Source organism: Nomascus leucogenys, chromosome X (assembly GCF_006542625.1).
Source record: "Nomascus leucogenys isolate Asia chromosome X, Asia_NLE_v1, whole genome shotgun sequence".
NCBI classification, from domain to species: Eukaryota; Metazoa; Chordata; class Mammalia; order Primates; family Hylobatidae; genus Nomascus; species Nomascus leucogenys.
In genome coordinates this window covers 44,891,277-44,906,458 of record NC_044406.1, presented here as the reverse complement: position 1 = coordinate 44,906,458, position 15,182 = coordinate 44,891,277, and the positions used below count along the sequence as shown (strand labels likewise).

At 43.7% G+C, this 15,182-nt stretch overlaps 1 pseudogene; it reads right to left on the bottom strand.

Moving 5' to 3' along the window:
• Positions 1–13,223: 13,223 nt before the first annotated feature.
• LOC101176231 lies at positions 13,224–14,854 on the bottom strand (annotated as a pseudogene).
• Between the last annotated feature and the right edge of the window lie 328 nt (positions 14,855–15,182).

The following is a 15,182-nucleotide window of genomic DNA, read 5'->3' as shown; positions in this document are numbered from 1 at the left end:
GAGTGCAGTGGCATGATCTTGGCTCACTGCAACCTCCACCTCGTGGGTTCAGGTAATTCTCCTGCCTCAGCCTCCCAAGTGGCTGGAGTTACAGGCACACGCCACCATGCCCAGCTAATATTTTTGTATTTTTAGTAGAGACGGGGTTTCACTATATGTTGGCCAGGCCGGTCTTGAACTCCTGACCTCAGGTGATCCTCCTGCCTCAGCCTTCCAAAGTGCTGGGGTTACAGGTGTGAACCACTGCGCCCAGCCAAATATTTTCTTATTTATTTATTTATTTTAGAGACAGGATGCCATATGTTGCCTAGTTTGGAATGCAGTGTCTATTTAGAGGCGTGATCATAGCATACTTTAGCCTCGGCTCAAAGGGCCCTGGCCTCAAAGGACCCTGCCACCTTAACCTCCTGAGTAGCTGGGACAAGTGTGCGCCACCACACCTGGCTAATTTTTTTAATTTTTTGTAGAGATAGGGTCTCGCTATGTTGCCCATGCTGGTCTGGAATTCCTGGACTCAAGGCCTCTTCCTGCCCTCAGCCTTCCAAAGTGTTAGGATTACAGGGTGAGTCACCATGCCCAGCCAGCGTGAATTTTCTAATGCTGAGTAAGTTGTGATCCAGAAGTAAATGTATCTGCAAGCTGATTTAAATTGTAGATTTTCTCTTCATTGTGTATTTTCTGATGTTGAATAAAATCTGAGTATTAACTAAAGTTTTTCCTTCTTAAATATGTAAGAATTGTCCTCAAAATCTCTATTCTTGAGCACAATAGTAAAAATATTTTTACATACATTGTATTTCAAGGGTTCTGCATAAGCAACCTTGTTTTATTGTGACTAAATTTATTTGAGAATGGTATCAAATATGTAATACTGAGATGTTCTCATTCCTTTTGTGAAAATGCTTTTGTTTAAAAACCACTGCCTTCAAATGAAAACCACTAGGTTTGTTATGCTTGCCTCATCTTTTCTCGGTGTTTTTCTTTCATTTTTTAAAAACTACATGTCTTTTTTTTTATACCTAAAACAGTGGGTTTTTAAAATGTGATATGTGTATGCATTGTGTAATAATTACCACAATCAACTAATACATCCATCACCACCCATACTGTACCTTAGATCTGCAGAACTTGTTCATCTTAGAATGTTTTTACCTTTTAGGTCGGACGTGGTGGCTTACGTCTGTAATCGTAGCACTTTGGGAGGCCAAGGTGGGTGGATTGCCAGAGCTCGGGAGTTCCAGACCAGCCTGGGAAACATAGTGAAACTCTGTCTCTACTAAAAATACAAAAAAATTACCCACGTGTGGTGGTGCGCACCTGTAGTCCCAGTTACTTGGGAGGCAGAGGCACGAAAATCATTTGAACCTGGGAGGCAGAGGTTGCAGTGAGCTGAGATCGTGCCACTGCACTCCAGCCTGGGTGACAGAGCAAGACTCCAAAAAAAAAAAAAAAGAATGTTTTTATTTTTTGACTAACATCTCTCCATTTCCTGTCTCCCACTCCTGCATCCCCAGTCCTTGGTAACCACTGTTCTACTCTCTGTTTCTGTGAGTTCAACTTTTTAAGATTTCACCTTTAAGTGAGATAATGCAGTATTTGTCATTCTGTGTCTAGTTTATTTCATTTAGCATACTATCTTCCAGGTTCCTTTTTCCCTCTGTGTCTCCAGGCCACCTTTGCATTATCACTTTCTTTTCTGAAATGAAAATGGTATTGTGGCTATTACCTAGCTAGATACCAACTATGGGCTTTGTAGTATCTGGATTAGCTGTAATGTACATGTGAATGATGACTAGTAAAATATATATAGCAGGAAAAATGATGCAATTCAAAAAGCAAGAACACAAGTATAAATAAGCCTAAGAAGGTTGGACATCATCTGTATAAAGGAAAATAAACTGTACTCCTTAGTGAAGACTTAATACCGTAAAACCCAAATCGTCCCTAAGCCTAATCGATAGATTTAAGGCAATTTAACCAATATGCTAAATGCGATCAGGGGCCTATAGTACAATTATACTTCATTTTAATTGGCAGAAAAAATTATATGAGCAACTAAGAGTATTTGGTGGATAGAGGTAACATGGGAAGACTCATCTTACAAGATATTAGAGGGCATTATAAACTAAAGTAAATAATGTGGCATAGAGCAGAATTAAAGAGATCACTGAAACAAATCCAGAATCAGAATATATGGAATGTGGAGTCCTGATAAGTAAGCAACAAGAAGGAAGGGGTCCCAGGTGAGAGAGAACAATTGTTTTATAGATGGCTAATTGCAGACAACCTGCTGGCACACATCCTGTTCCCAAATACCTTGTTTTGCATGTAGCCTTTCCAGCACAACCTTATAAAACTTAAAACCTCCAGCCCCTGCCTCTCAGACAGGCTCTTCTCTGCTGTGCCGCCCATTGAACCCTTACAACATATCTTCATACTTTCTCTGATAAATCTGCCTTTCTTTACCTATGACTGTTTTGGCAAAATTCCTTTACTGTCCACAACACCATCCCCACTCAGTTGCACCCAAGACATGGAAGACTAAATGTCTGATGTTTAGCTTAAAAAGTATGAAAAAATAAGTTGAGAGAGGCCAAGCATGGTGGGTCACGCCTATAATCCCAACACTTTGGGAGGCTGAGGTGAGAGGATGGCTTGAACCTAGGAGTTTGAGACCAGCCTGGGCAACATAGTAAGACCTCATCACTACCAAAAAAAAAAAAAAATCTGGGCATGGTGGTGTGTGCCTGTAGTCCCAGCTACTTAGGAAGCTAAGGTGGGAGAGTCACTTGAGCACCAGAGGTTTGAGGCTGCAGTGAGGCATGATCATGCCACTGCACTCCAGCCTGGGCAACAGGGTGAGACCCTGCTGCAAAAAAAAATTATAAACCTACTTAATGCTAAGTTATAATGGTTGACAAAAATGTCAGTAGAAGGCAGAGTTCCAATGTATATCCATGTATGTATAGAAAATTAAATATAAAGGTGTTTTCAGTTTGTGAAAATTGATAGGATTGATGTGATGTAAATCTGTAAGGAAAAAATCCTGGACCCCTACATATTATATATAATGACAAACTCCAAGTGGATTAAAATTAAATATGAAAAATAATAAAATATATATGGGCCAGGTGCAGTGGCTCACGCCTATAATCCCAGCACTTTGAGAGACCGAGGCAGGTGGATCACGAGGTCAGGAGATTGAGACCAACCTGGCCAACATGGTGAACCTTTGTCTCTACTAAAAATACAAAAATTAGCTGGGCGTGGTGGGACCTGCTTGTAGTCCCAGCTACTCGGGAGGCTGAGGCAGAAGAATCACTTGAACCCAGGAGGCGGAGGTTGCAGTGAGCAGAGATGATGCCACTACACTCCAGCCTGGTGACAGAGTGAGACTCTATCTCAAATAAATAAACTTTATATATATATATATGAATATTATATAACATCATGGTGGAGCATAAACCAGAAGGACAACCCTGAAGCCATAAAATAAATCCTAGACTTCATTTAAAATGTATATATATTGGAGACAGTGTCACTCTGTCACCCAGGCTGGATTGCAGTGGCATGATCTCAGCTCACTGCAACCTCTGCCTCCCAGGCTCAAGGGATTCTCCTGCCTCAGCCTCCTGATGATCTCAGCTCACTGCAACCTCTGCCTCCCAGGCTCAAGGGATTGTCCTGCCTCAGCCTCCTGGGATTACAGGTGTGCGCCACTACACCCAGATAATTTTGTATTTTTAGTAGAGGTGGGGATTCTCCATGTTGGTCAGGCTGGTCTGGAACTCCTGACCTCAGGTGATCTGCCTGCTTTGGCCTCCCAAAGTGCTGGGATTACAGGCATGAGCCACCGCACCTGGCCGGGTTTTAGGTATTCTTTAGATGACAATTGGTTGAGAGAATTAAGCTGTTGTCTGAAGACATGAAGTCAGTAGAAAGGAATGCTTGAGTTAAGATAAGGGGGTTATGGGGGCTGAGGACCTTGTTATGTAGATGAAGGTTCCTAAGTAGCAGCCCTCAGAGAGAATAGATGGTAAATGTCTCTTTCAGACCTTAAAGATGTCAGACTCACAATTAATCTCTCCTAGATCTGGAAAAAGCCTAGAAAGGGAAGGCCTGGGTGCATTAATGGAGATTCTCTACCAATGCAAATTTCCACTGCAAAAGGCAGCTTTGCAGAGCCATTTCAATGTGTTGGCCCTGTGGCAGCCATTTTAAAATATGTCAAAGAAATATATTTTGGGATAAAATAATTTGGTTTCCTTCAGTGTCTGCTATCTATCATGTGATGCTATACCAGAGTCAGGTTGGAAAGTAAGCCACGTTGCGTCAGTTTAATTTTAAAAATCTAATTAGATTTTTATAGTTTGTAGGGCATGACTCCCCAGGCCCCTTAGATAGGAATTTCAAGATCAGAGTTTAGTCCTCATATGCCATAGGAAATCAAAAGACAAGTTATAGACTGGGAAGAATATTTGCAACACTTAAGAAGAGAGGTGATATTGAAACTGCCTTTGCAAAAATTTTAACAGTGAGAAAATTATGACAGTGAAAGAGATCTGATCCAAGCAACCCCCATCTTGCCTTTAAACTCTAAACTGTCCTTGGTCATCCCTGGGCATGGGCCAAGCTAACTTTGGGCGAAATGCAGTTTGCAATTTAGATGATAATAGCCCTTCCCCAAAACTAAAGCACCTTTGTAAAACTAATGAGGCCGGGCACGGTGGCTCACCCCTGTAATCCCAACACTTTGGGAGACCAAGGTGGGTGGATCACCTGAAGTCAGGCATTCGAGACCAGCCTGACCAATATGATGAAACCCCATCTCTACTAAAATTACAAAAATTAGCCGGGCGTGGTGGCCAGTGCCTGTAGTCCCAGCTACTCAGGAGGCTGAGGCAGGAGAATCGCTTGAACCAGGGAGGCAGAAGTTGCAGTGAGCCGAGATAGTGCCACTGCACTCCAGCCTGGGCAACAGAGCAAGACTCCATCTCAAAAAAAAAGAAAGATGAAAGGGGCCTGAATTTTGCTAAGATGTAGGTGGAGTTAAATGATTAATGGCCATTGTTCCAGAGACCACAAGATTTGCAACTTCCCCTGTTAATCCTGTAAATAACATCACTGTTGTAGAACCTAAGATTGGCCTTTTGAGATGTCTTTTCAGGTTTTTGCATTTATAGTGACCGGATGGCTCCACTCAGACTGGCAAGATGGACTCATGACTCAACTGGTCTTATGGCCCCCACCCAGAAGCAGACTTGGCACACAAGGGCCATTTTCCACACCCCTATGATTGCACTTCCAACCAATCAGCCCCCTGTCTAACAAACTATCCTTGAAAAACCCTAACTTCTGAGTTTTCAGGGAGATTGATTTGAGTAATAATTCCATCTCCCATGTGGCGTGGCTAGCCTCATGTCAATTAAATTAATTTCTTTCTTTCTTTCTTTCTTTCTTTCTTTCTTTCTTTCTTTTCTTTTCTTTTCTTTTCTTTTCTTTTCTTTCTTTCTTTCTTTCTTTCGAGATGGAGTCTCACTCCATCACCCAGGCTGGAGTGCAGTGACATGATCTTGGCTCACTGCAACCTCTACCTCCCAGGTTCAAATGGTTCTCCTCCCTCAGCCTCCTGAGTAGCTAGGACTACGGGCATGCACCACCATGCCTGGCTATTTTTTTTTGAGACTGAGTCTCGCTCTGTCACCCAGGCTAGAGTGTAATGGCATGATCTTGGCTTACTGCAACCTCTGCCTCTTGGGTTCAAGCGATTCTCCCACCTCAGCCTCCCAAGTAGCTGGGATTACAGGCACATACATGCCGTCATGCCCGGCTAATTTTTGTATTTTTGTAGAGATGGGATTTCACCATATTGGCCAGGCTGGTCTTGAACTCCCGACCTCAGGTGATCCACTTGCCTTGGCCTCCCACATTGCTGGGATTACAGGCATGAGCCACCATGCCCGGCCTTAATTTTTTGTATTTTTAGTAGAGACAGGGTTTCACCATGTTGGCCAGGCTGGTCTTGAACTCCTGGCCTCAAGTGATCCACCTGTCTTAGCCTCCCAAAGTGTTGGGATTACAGGTGTGAGCCACCACACCCAGCCAAACTCTTTATTGCAATGCCATGGTCTCAATAAATTGATTTTGTCTGTGCAGTGGGCAGGAGGTGTTACCAGCAGCGAATCCAACAGGTCTACAGCAAACTCGGTTCTTGCCCCCTCAGGGGAAAGAATTTGGCCAAGGGGCAGAAGGCAGAGTGAGAGACCAAGGCAAGTTTTAGAACAGGAGTGAGAGTTTATTTAAAAGTTTTAGAGCAGGAACTAAAGGAAGTAAAGTACACTTGGAAGAGGGTCAAGTGGGCAACTTGAGAGATCCAAGTGTGCTGTTCAGCCCTTGACTTGTTTTATATGCTGGCATGGTTCTGAGATTTCCATTTCTCCTATTTTTCCTTGGAGTGGGCTGTCTGCATGCACCATGGCCTGTCAGCACTTGGATGAGGCTGCACGTGCAGTGTGTTTACTAAAGTTAGGCACATGCTCATTTGAGGCATTTTTCCCTTACCAGTCAAGCGTTCCTAGAGGAATGTCATACACCAGTTAAACTCCGCCATTTTGCCTCTTAGTGCACATACTTGAGCCCGTTTGCCTAACTCCTGATATCCTATTTGGAAGTTGCTCATTACCAGCTTCAGGTGTTTCTATCCATTGGGAGATTGCCATTCTCTGGTGCCAGCTGCGACCAATTGTTATTTTAGCGAGACAGTTTAACAACTACCTGACCATCACCTGATGGTTGCCTGGGGATTTGGGGGCCTTCTCCTGCCCTGTTCATGTCTGCCTAGCTACCTATTCTAACAGAAGGACCCACTGGATGATTACAATGTCTCTAATAAAAAATATCCCCACAAACTGCTATTTGTAAAATATGTAAAAGTGTACATATGTAAAAGAGAACACATGAATAGAAAATGGAAAAGGAGTCTGGGCGAGGTGGCTCACGCCTGTAATCCCAGCACTTTGGGAGGCCGAGGCAGGAGGATCACTTGAGGTCAGGAGTTCAAGATCAGCCTGGCCAACATGGTGAAACCCCGTCTCTATAAAAATACAAAAATTAGCCGGGCATGATGGTGTGTGCCATAATCCCAGCTACTCAGGAGGCTGAGGCAGAGGTTGCAGTGAGCCGAGATTGCACCATTGCACTCCAGCCTGGGCGACAGAGTGAGACTCGTCTCAAAAAACAAACAAACAAAAAGTGCTACTTGTTAAAACATTTTAAAGGATAATTGATCTGAATTGCCCATTGGAGAAAGAATATCCTCAAACAAAGTACAGTGGTGAATAGTATTTGCCTATGTGTTCTGGTAATTTTTCACCAGCTGAGCTAGTGTAATCATCTTGCTAAAGAAAAGTTCTATAGTTCTAAGTAATCATGTTGATTTGAAATACCACTTATGCAACCAAGTTGAATTGTACATCTTTTCTTCCCCCAGCAGATGGTGACATTTTATAGAATATGGAAAAATTATCCAAATGGATGAGTGAGCTATATAACTGAAATATAATTGTCTCTACTTCATTTCTCATTTATCTACATCTTGAATTCATTTACAAAAAGGCATTCATCAGGAAGTAACATTTAAAGACTATGCATTCAGGGGTCATTTCTTTTTCTTTTCTTTTCTTTACTTTTTTTTTTGACAGGGCCTCACTCTGTCATCCAGGCTGGAGTGCAATAGTGCCATCATGGCTCACTGCACCTTGACATCCCAGGTTCAAGCAATCTTCCCACCTCAGCTTCCTGAGTAGCTGGGACTACAGGCACACAGCATCACACTGGGCTATTTTTTAAATTTTTCTGTAGAGACAGGGTCTCACTGTCTTGCCCAGGCTGATCTCAAACTCCTGGGCTCAAGCAATCCTCCTTCCTCAGCCTCCCAAAGTGCTGGGATTACAGGTGTGGGCCCCCATGCCCAGCAAGGGATCATTTCTATAGTTCCTTCCTAGGAAAGTTTCTCTGAACATGTAGAGCATGTTTTTAAAAAAGTAACATTTATGAAAAGAAGACTAAGAACAATAAAAAAATAACTAATATAGAAAGTAGAATTTTTCAGGCCAGGCATGTAATGCCAGCACTGTACGCCTGTAATCCCAGCACTTTGGAGGCTGAGGTGGGCAGATCACTTGAGGTCAGGAGTTCGAGGCCAGCCTGGCCAACATGGTGAAACCCTATCTCTACTAAAAAAATACAAAAATTAGCTGGGCATGTTGGCAGGTGCCTGTAATCCTAGCTACTTGGGAGACTGAGGCAGGAGAACCACTTGAACCTGGGAGGTGGAGGTTGCAGTGAGCCGAGATCGCACCACTGCACTCCAGCCTGGGTGACAGAGCAAGACTATGTCTCAAAAAAAAAAAAAGTAGAATTTTTCAACGTCTTCAATTCTTAGTTTGCACAGTGTTTTTACTAGATATTTTCTCATCAGGTCACATCAGCCTACCTATTTACAAAAATAAAATAGTAAGGACAAAATGCTAAAGAGGGCAAATCTGTCTTTAATTAATGTCCATCTCAGGCCAAGCATGGTGGCTTACACATGTAATCCCAGCACTTTGGGAGGCTGAGGTGGGAGGGTAGCTTGAGCCCAGGAGTTCAAGACCAGCCTGGACAGCATAGTGAGACCCTGTCTCTAAGAAAATGTCCACCTTTGATTTCTCTTCACTCCTTTTTTCTATGCAGGACCTTCACTCCTCTGTTTCTCAAATTCCTTCTTTAGTATTATTTCTTCCTTCCTTTAAGCTTCACACAGTAATGTTTGCTTCCCTACTTTCTAACCGAGAGTATAGCATATAATTAAAATTCATTCTTAGGTATATGTAATTAGTATTCCCAACTTAATGTGCCAATTATCCCAGGGATATTTCATTCACTAGTTCAAACAGAACATCAACTGGATATCTCTCGTCTTTCAGGTATTCTTGCTGAGCTCACAGTCCATCCAGAAAGAGAAACAAATTCATAACACTAATGTAAGAGGTTTTCTTTCTTTTTGAGACGGAATCTCACTCTGTCCTCCAGGCTGGAGTGCAGTGGTGCAATCTCAGCCCACCGCAACCTCTGCCTCCTGGATTCAAGCGATTCTCCTGCCTCAGCCTCCCAAGTAGCTGGGATTATAGGCACCCACCACCAAGCCTGGCTAATTTTTTTGTATTTCTAATAGAGATGGGGTTTCACCATGTTGGCCAGGCTGGTCTTGAACTCCTTACCTCAAGTAATCCACCCCCCTCAGCCTCCCAAAGTGCTGGCATTACAGGCATGAGCCACCGTGCCTGGCCATAGGAGATGTTTTTAATGCAGGTGTGTACAAGGTGGAAACCTAGAAAATGAATCATTAATTCTGTTGAATGAACTTTATATGTGAGCTTCAAATTTAAGTGAGATATGACAGACTGAAATGTGAACAAAAGGTATTTTAGGCAGATGGAACAACTTGAGCTCAGATATAGAAGCATCAAACTGTTCAGCATTTTTGTGAAACCCAGAAAAGTCTGACTAGAACTCACAGTATTAAACAGTCAGTGTGCCAACAGAATTGGGATACAGGACGGAGGAGGAAGAGAGAGGAAGCAGTGGAAAGAGCCTGCAGAGGTAGATGAGAGCCAGACTGGGAAAATCCTTAGAAGGCAGGCCAAGGAATAAGGACAGCACTGTAAAAACCCTTATGAGGTGTCCTAAGGAGTGTGGACTTGATTCTGCTGGCCCCAGATAGCCTTCTTAAGAAGGTGTGGAGATGATAGAGGATGGAAGCAGAAAGACCAGTTAAGAGATGATGGATCACACAAAGCTAGAAAGGAAAAGCACAATGTGGATTGATGAATGGTGGCATCTTGTTGGGGGGAGAGTTAATGATGGAGGCATATTTAAGAGAGATTTGCATGGTAGACTTATGGGGCTAGGATGACTGATTGGATGTGGTGCCCGAGAAAGGGAGAGGCATGCACAAAGATGACTGCAGGGTTTCTAATTCTGGCATCTTGCTGTGTAATAATAACATTCAAAACAGAAATTCATGAGGAATAGCAGATTTGCAGAGAATTTGTTGGGGACAAGATGAATGTGAGGCACCTGGGTTGGAGGGACATCAGGTAGAGGTGCTGAGACAGAATTGAAAACATGAGACTGACTGGAGTTCAGGAGATAAATCTGGAGATGATTTTTCTTTGGGTGGGGGAGGGACGGAGTTTCACTCTTGTCACCCAGGCCAGAGTGCAATGGTGTGATCTTGGCTCACTGCAACCTCCGCCTCCTGGGTTCAAGCGATTCTCCTGCCTCAGCCTCCCAAGTAGCTGGGATTACAGGCAGGCACCACCACGCCTGGCTAATTTTTGTATTTTTAGTGGAAACGGGGTTTCACCATGTTGGCCAGGCTGGTCTCGAACTCGTGACCTCAGGTGATCCACCTGCCTCAGCCTCTCAAAGTGCTGAGATTACAGGCATGAGCCACCATACCCGGCCTGCAGATGATATTTAAGAGTGAATAATGTGAACTTGTTGGGAGAAGCCATGGGAATTGAAAATCTCAGGTGGTTGAGTACAAGAAGCGGGGGCCCAGCATGGAACCTTGGATTCCCAATATTTTAGGTTAGGTAGAGGCTATGAAGAGGATTAAGGAGGAGCAAGAAATGAAACCATGTTTAAGTACGAAAGATGGTGAGAAACTCCTCTCACAGCACAACTTGTATACTCATGGGAGATGGAGTGGTATACAGTGATATCCTAACAATCTTTCCAGAGTAATCCTTGCCCCACTTTGACCAGAGTTTGGAAGCCTGTCCAGTCTTCACATTAGAAAGTCAACATTTTAAGAATGTGAAGAAGTAAGAGTGTTATAAAAGATGCCTGACCTACACCATGTAATTAATTTTCCTTTTTGTTAAGAAAATGTTGAAATTAACAAACGTGGCTGGGGGCGGTGGCGCATGCCTGTAATCCCAGCACTTTGGGAAGCTAAGGCAGGAGGATCGCTTAAGCCCAGGAGTTCAAGACCAGCCTGGGCAAAATAGTGAGACCCCCATCTCTACAAAAATAAAATTAGCCAGGTGTGTTGGCACATGCCTGTGGTCCCAGCTACTTGGGAGGCTGAGGTGGGAGGATCGCTTGAGCCCCAGAGATTGGGGCTGCAGTAAGCTATGATTGCCGCCACTGCACTCCAGTCTGGGCATCAGAATGAGTACCCATCTCTGAAAAAAAAAAAGACTAAAACCAAGTTCTATTACAATTTATGTTTTCCTTCTCATAAAATAAATTATACATATAATCACAAGGAAGAAAAATGTGTAAAATCAGAAAAAATTCCTGTGAGAAGCCACTCTTTGCCCAGAAAATATGTTTGTTTATTGATTTATGTTTTTATTAGAAAACTCAAAAGGACCTGGTAAGTGTCCTGCCATTGGATTTCAACAGGAAATCACCATTTCTGCCCTCTGGGAGGTAGTAAAAAAGATTGGAATACCTCCTCCTTTGAAGTGGTCAGGAACTGTGGTAGATGCTGTCCAGATTCTCCTTCTGGAATAAAGGAAGTATTCTCCAGCTGCTGGGAGCGGTGCCCACAGAAAACCCTCAGCTGTCAGCAACTTCAGTGGTTGCCTTGGCTAAAAAGAGCTGCCTCACCCAAAGTTGCATCCTTCTAGGGGTCAGCCTGCATCTAATAGCTAAAAAACAGGGGGCCCAGCCCTCTCCCCTCAACAAGCGACAACTCCGAATAACCACCTCATCTTCAAAGATCACCATGTGGTAGACCAAGAGAGACAATGTTGGGCTTGTGCTGCCACCTGACTTCCCCCTCTGCCCAATCCTACATCCTTCCCTTCCCTTCAATAGATGTTGACCCCAAGGGCCCTCTCTAATAAATCTCCTGGGTGCAGAGTTTGAAACCAGCCTAGCCAACATGGTGAAACCCCATCTCTACTAAAAATACAAAAATTAGCCGGGTGTCCTGGTGGGTGCCTGTAATCCCAGCTACTTGGGAGGCTGAGGCAGGAGAATCGCTCGAGCCTGGGAGGCAGAGGTTACAGTGAGCAGAGATCGTGCCATTGCACTCCAGCCTGGGTGACAGAGCGAGACTCCATCTCAAAAAAAAAAAACAAAACAAAAAGATATCCTGGGTGCTAATCTCCATCTCAGAATCTGCTTCCCAGAGAACTCAACCTATAATGTGAGTGAAATCACAGAGCTTGGACAAGGCTTGCAGGCAAACCCTATACCCACGTTTTCATCCATTAGAGCTCAGAAGCTCAAGGCAGCTTGGGCACTGGAAGTAGAGCCATGAATACCTGGGGTTTGTTTTATTTTATTTTAAAATTTATCTTCAGTAAATTTCATTCTTTTTTGGTGTATAGTTCTATGAATTTTGACAAACTCACCAAGCCATGTAACTACTACCACAGTCACGATGCAGAAGAAATCTAATTCCCCCCAAAGAACTACCTAATGCTGTCCTGTTATGGTTGATTCCTCTACTCTGTGCTTAATCCCTGGAAAGACTAATCTGTTCTCTGTCGATATACTTATGCATATTCCAGAATGTCATATAAATGGAATAATACAGAATGTAGACTTTTGAGCCGGCTTCTTTCTCACAGAATAATGTATTTGAGATTCAGCCACACGTGTCATTGTGTGTATCAATAGTCTGTTCCTTTTTATTGCCGAGTAGCGTTCCATTGTATGGTTGATCACAATTTGTTTCTCCATTCACCAGTTGCTTCCAATTTTTAGCAATTATGACTAAAGCTGCTATCAACATTTGCATATAGGATTTTGTGTGAACATAAGTTTTCATTTCTTTTAAGGAAATATGTAGGCATGGAATTGGTGGAACATGTGGTAAGTATATTTTTAACTTTATTTTAAAAACCTGCCGAACTGTTTTTCCAAAGTGGCTGAACCATTTTTGCATTCCCACTAGCAATGTATGAATGTTCCAGTTGTTCTACCGCCTGGCCAGCAATTGGTATTGTCAGTTTTTTTAAGCCATTGTAATAGGTGCATCAGTGGTATTTCATTATGGCTTTAATTTGCATTTTACTGTTGATGTTGAGCAGCTTGTTCATTTCCTTATAGACATCTGCATATCTTCTTTGGTGAAATGGCTGTTCAAATATTTTGCCCATTTTTTTTGCTTATCGCGAAACTAACTTTATTATATTTTTCCCAGTTAGATTTCTTTGTTAAATGTCTTCACTGTCCCGGTGACTTCCGGTTCTTATTCTCTTGACGCACACAATGTCCTCAGCCTTCTTTTTTTTTTTTGAGACGGAGTCTCCCTCTGTTGCCCAGGCTGGAGTGCAGTGGAGCAATCTCGGCTCACTGCAACCTCCGCCTCCCGGGTTCACGCCATTCTCCTGCCTCAGCCTCCCAAGTAGCTGGGACTACAGGCGCCTGCCACCACGCCCGGCTAATTTTTTGTATTTTTAGTAGAGATGCGGTTTCGCCATGTTAGCCAGGATGGTCTCGATCTCCTGACCTCGGGATCCGCCCGCCTCAGCCTCCCAAAGTGCTAGGATTACAGGCGTGAGCCACCGCGCCCAGCCCTCAGCCTTCTTTGGATTTTCTGCACGCCTCTTGACATTACATGTTACTCTGTGCATATTCACTCTCCAAAGTGCTTGCTGCAGACTGGCTTTTCATCTTTCTTGATCTCAAACACATGGAGTCTGAATTTCCTGCTTCTCCTTTCCCTTCCTGATTCTGCACGAGAACCCCTGCACTCTTCTGCCCTCTGCTCTCCTCTGCCACTTTAGGCTGGGAGCTCTTATTCTGTCTAACAGACCTCAAGCACCTTTTGTTTTCACTGACTTTGCCCCTAGGTATGGGTTTCTGGGCTCCATCATCTGGATTTTGAATGTCCATGTCTTGGGAGGTCTTCATGGGCTTCTTTTCATTTCAGTTTATTTGAATTCTTTCTACTAATACAATTGACCTCAGTTATTTGCTGTTCTACATCAGTCTTATTTTGGTGTCTGGAGAGCAGGGACATTCCCTTATTTTTAGGGACTGAGTCTTGTAATTCGTATTCCTCTTTGTTGGTTTTCATGTTATTGCTGTTCAGATCTTCTGCAGGTTCAATTCTTTTTGCAGAAGTCCTCAGACTTCTCTTCATGATGACCAAGGGTTCGGGTGATTTGCCTCTCACCCTGGGAGCAACCCTCTCTGCTTCTTGCTGGCTGGCAGCTCCTCTATGATTTCCTCTGGTGCAGGCATGCAGTGTGGCCTCTTGGTTCCTGTGACACTTTCATCTTTTCCACATCCCCTCTTGAAGGGTAGTGGGGGCAGGGAGGTGTTGCTTTTGCTTTGTGACTTTACAGGGTCTCTGGTGCCTACCAGGTCTCCCACGGGTTCTACTTTAGGGGCCTGAAGAACTCTTCTGGATATTTTTATAGGTTTTTCCACTGTCAGGTGCTTGCTTTGGAGCACTTGTAAAGCTTTCAGCACCATTTGCCAGTTCCTCAGTGTGGCCTGGTGTTTGAGAGAGCTCTTGGAAGCTGGCCAGATCTTCCAGGGGTTGGGCCTTTTCCTTGGGCACTCTTGGCAATCTGCTGCTACCAGTTACATTTTCTGGGTCCAGCTTCTGCTTTGCAGGTTGCTTAAAGGCTTTCATGCCTTTGCCCTCACCTGCTGGTTCTTTATTGGTGTGCACGGTCTCCCCTGATGTTTGTGTGAGCTTGCCAACTGCTAACAGCTCTTCTTTCACTTCTACTTTCTGGCCACAAGCCCTGGGCCATTTCTTTGAGCTTGTTGCAGTGTCTACTAGTTCTGATGGTGATTTGCAGGGTATTTTGGTGGTTTTGTCATGAGTCATTGATTCTTCAGCATGACCTGGTGCTGGGTCTTTGAAGCCGGCCAGGTCTTCTAGGGCTCGGCCTTTTCCCTGGGTGCTCTTGGCCATCTCCTGCTGCCAGTTACACTTGCTGCCGGAGCCAGTGTCTGCTTTGCAGATTCCTTAAATGCGCTGATGCCTTTATCTTCACCTACTGGTTCTTTGCTTCCACGGTTTATTGCCCATTTTTATATTGGATTGTTTGTTTCCTCATTGTTTTGAGAGTTCTTTGTATATTCTGGATACAAGTCCTTTGTTAGATATGTTATTTACAAATAGTTTCTCCCAGTATATTGTTTTTGCATCCTCT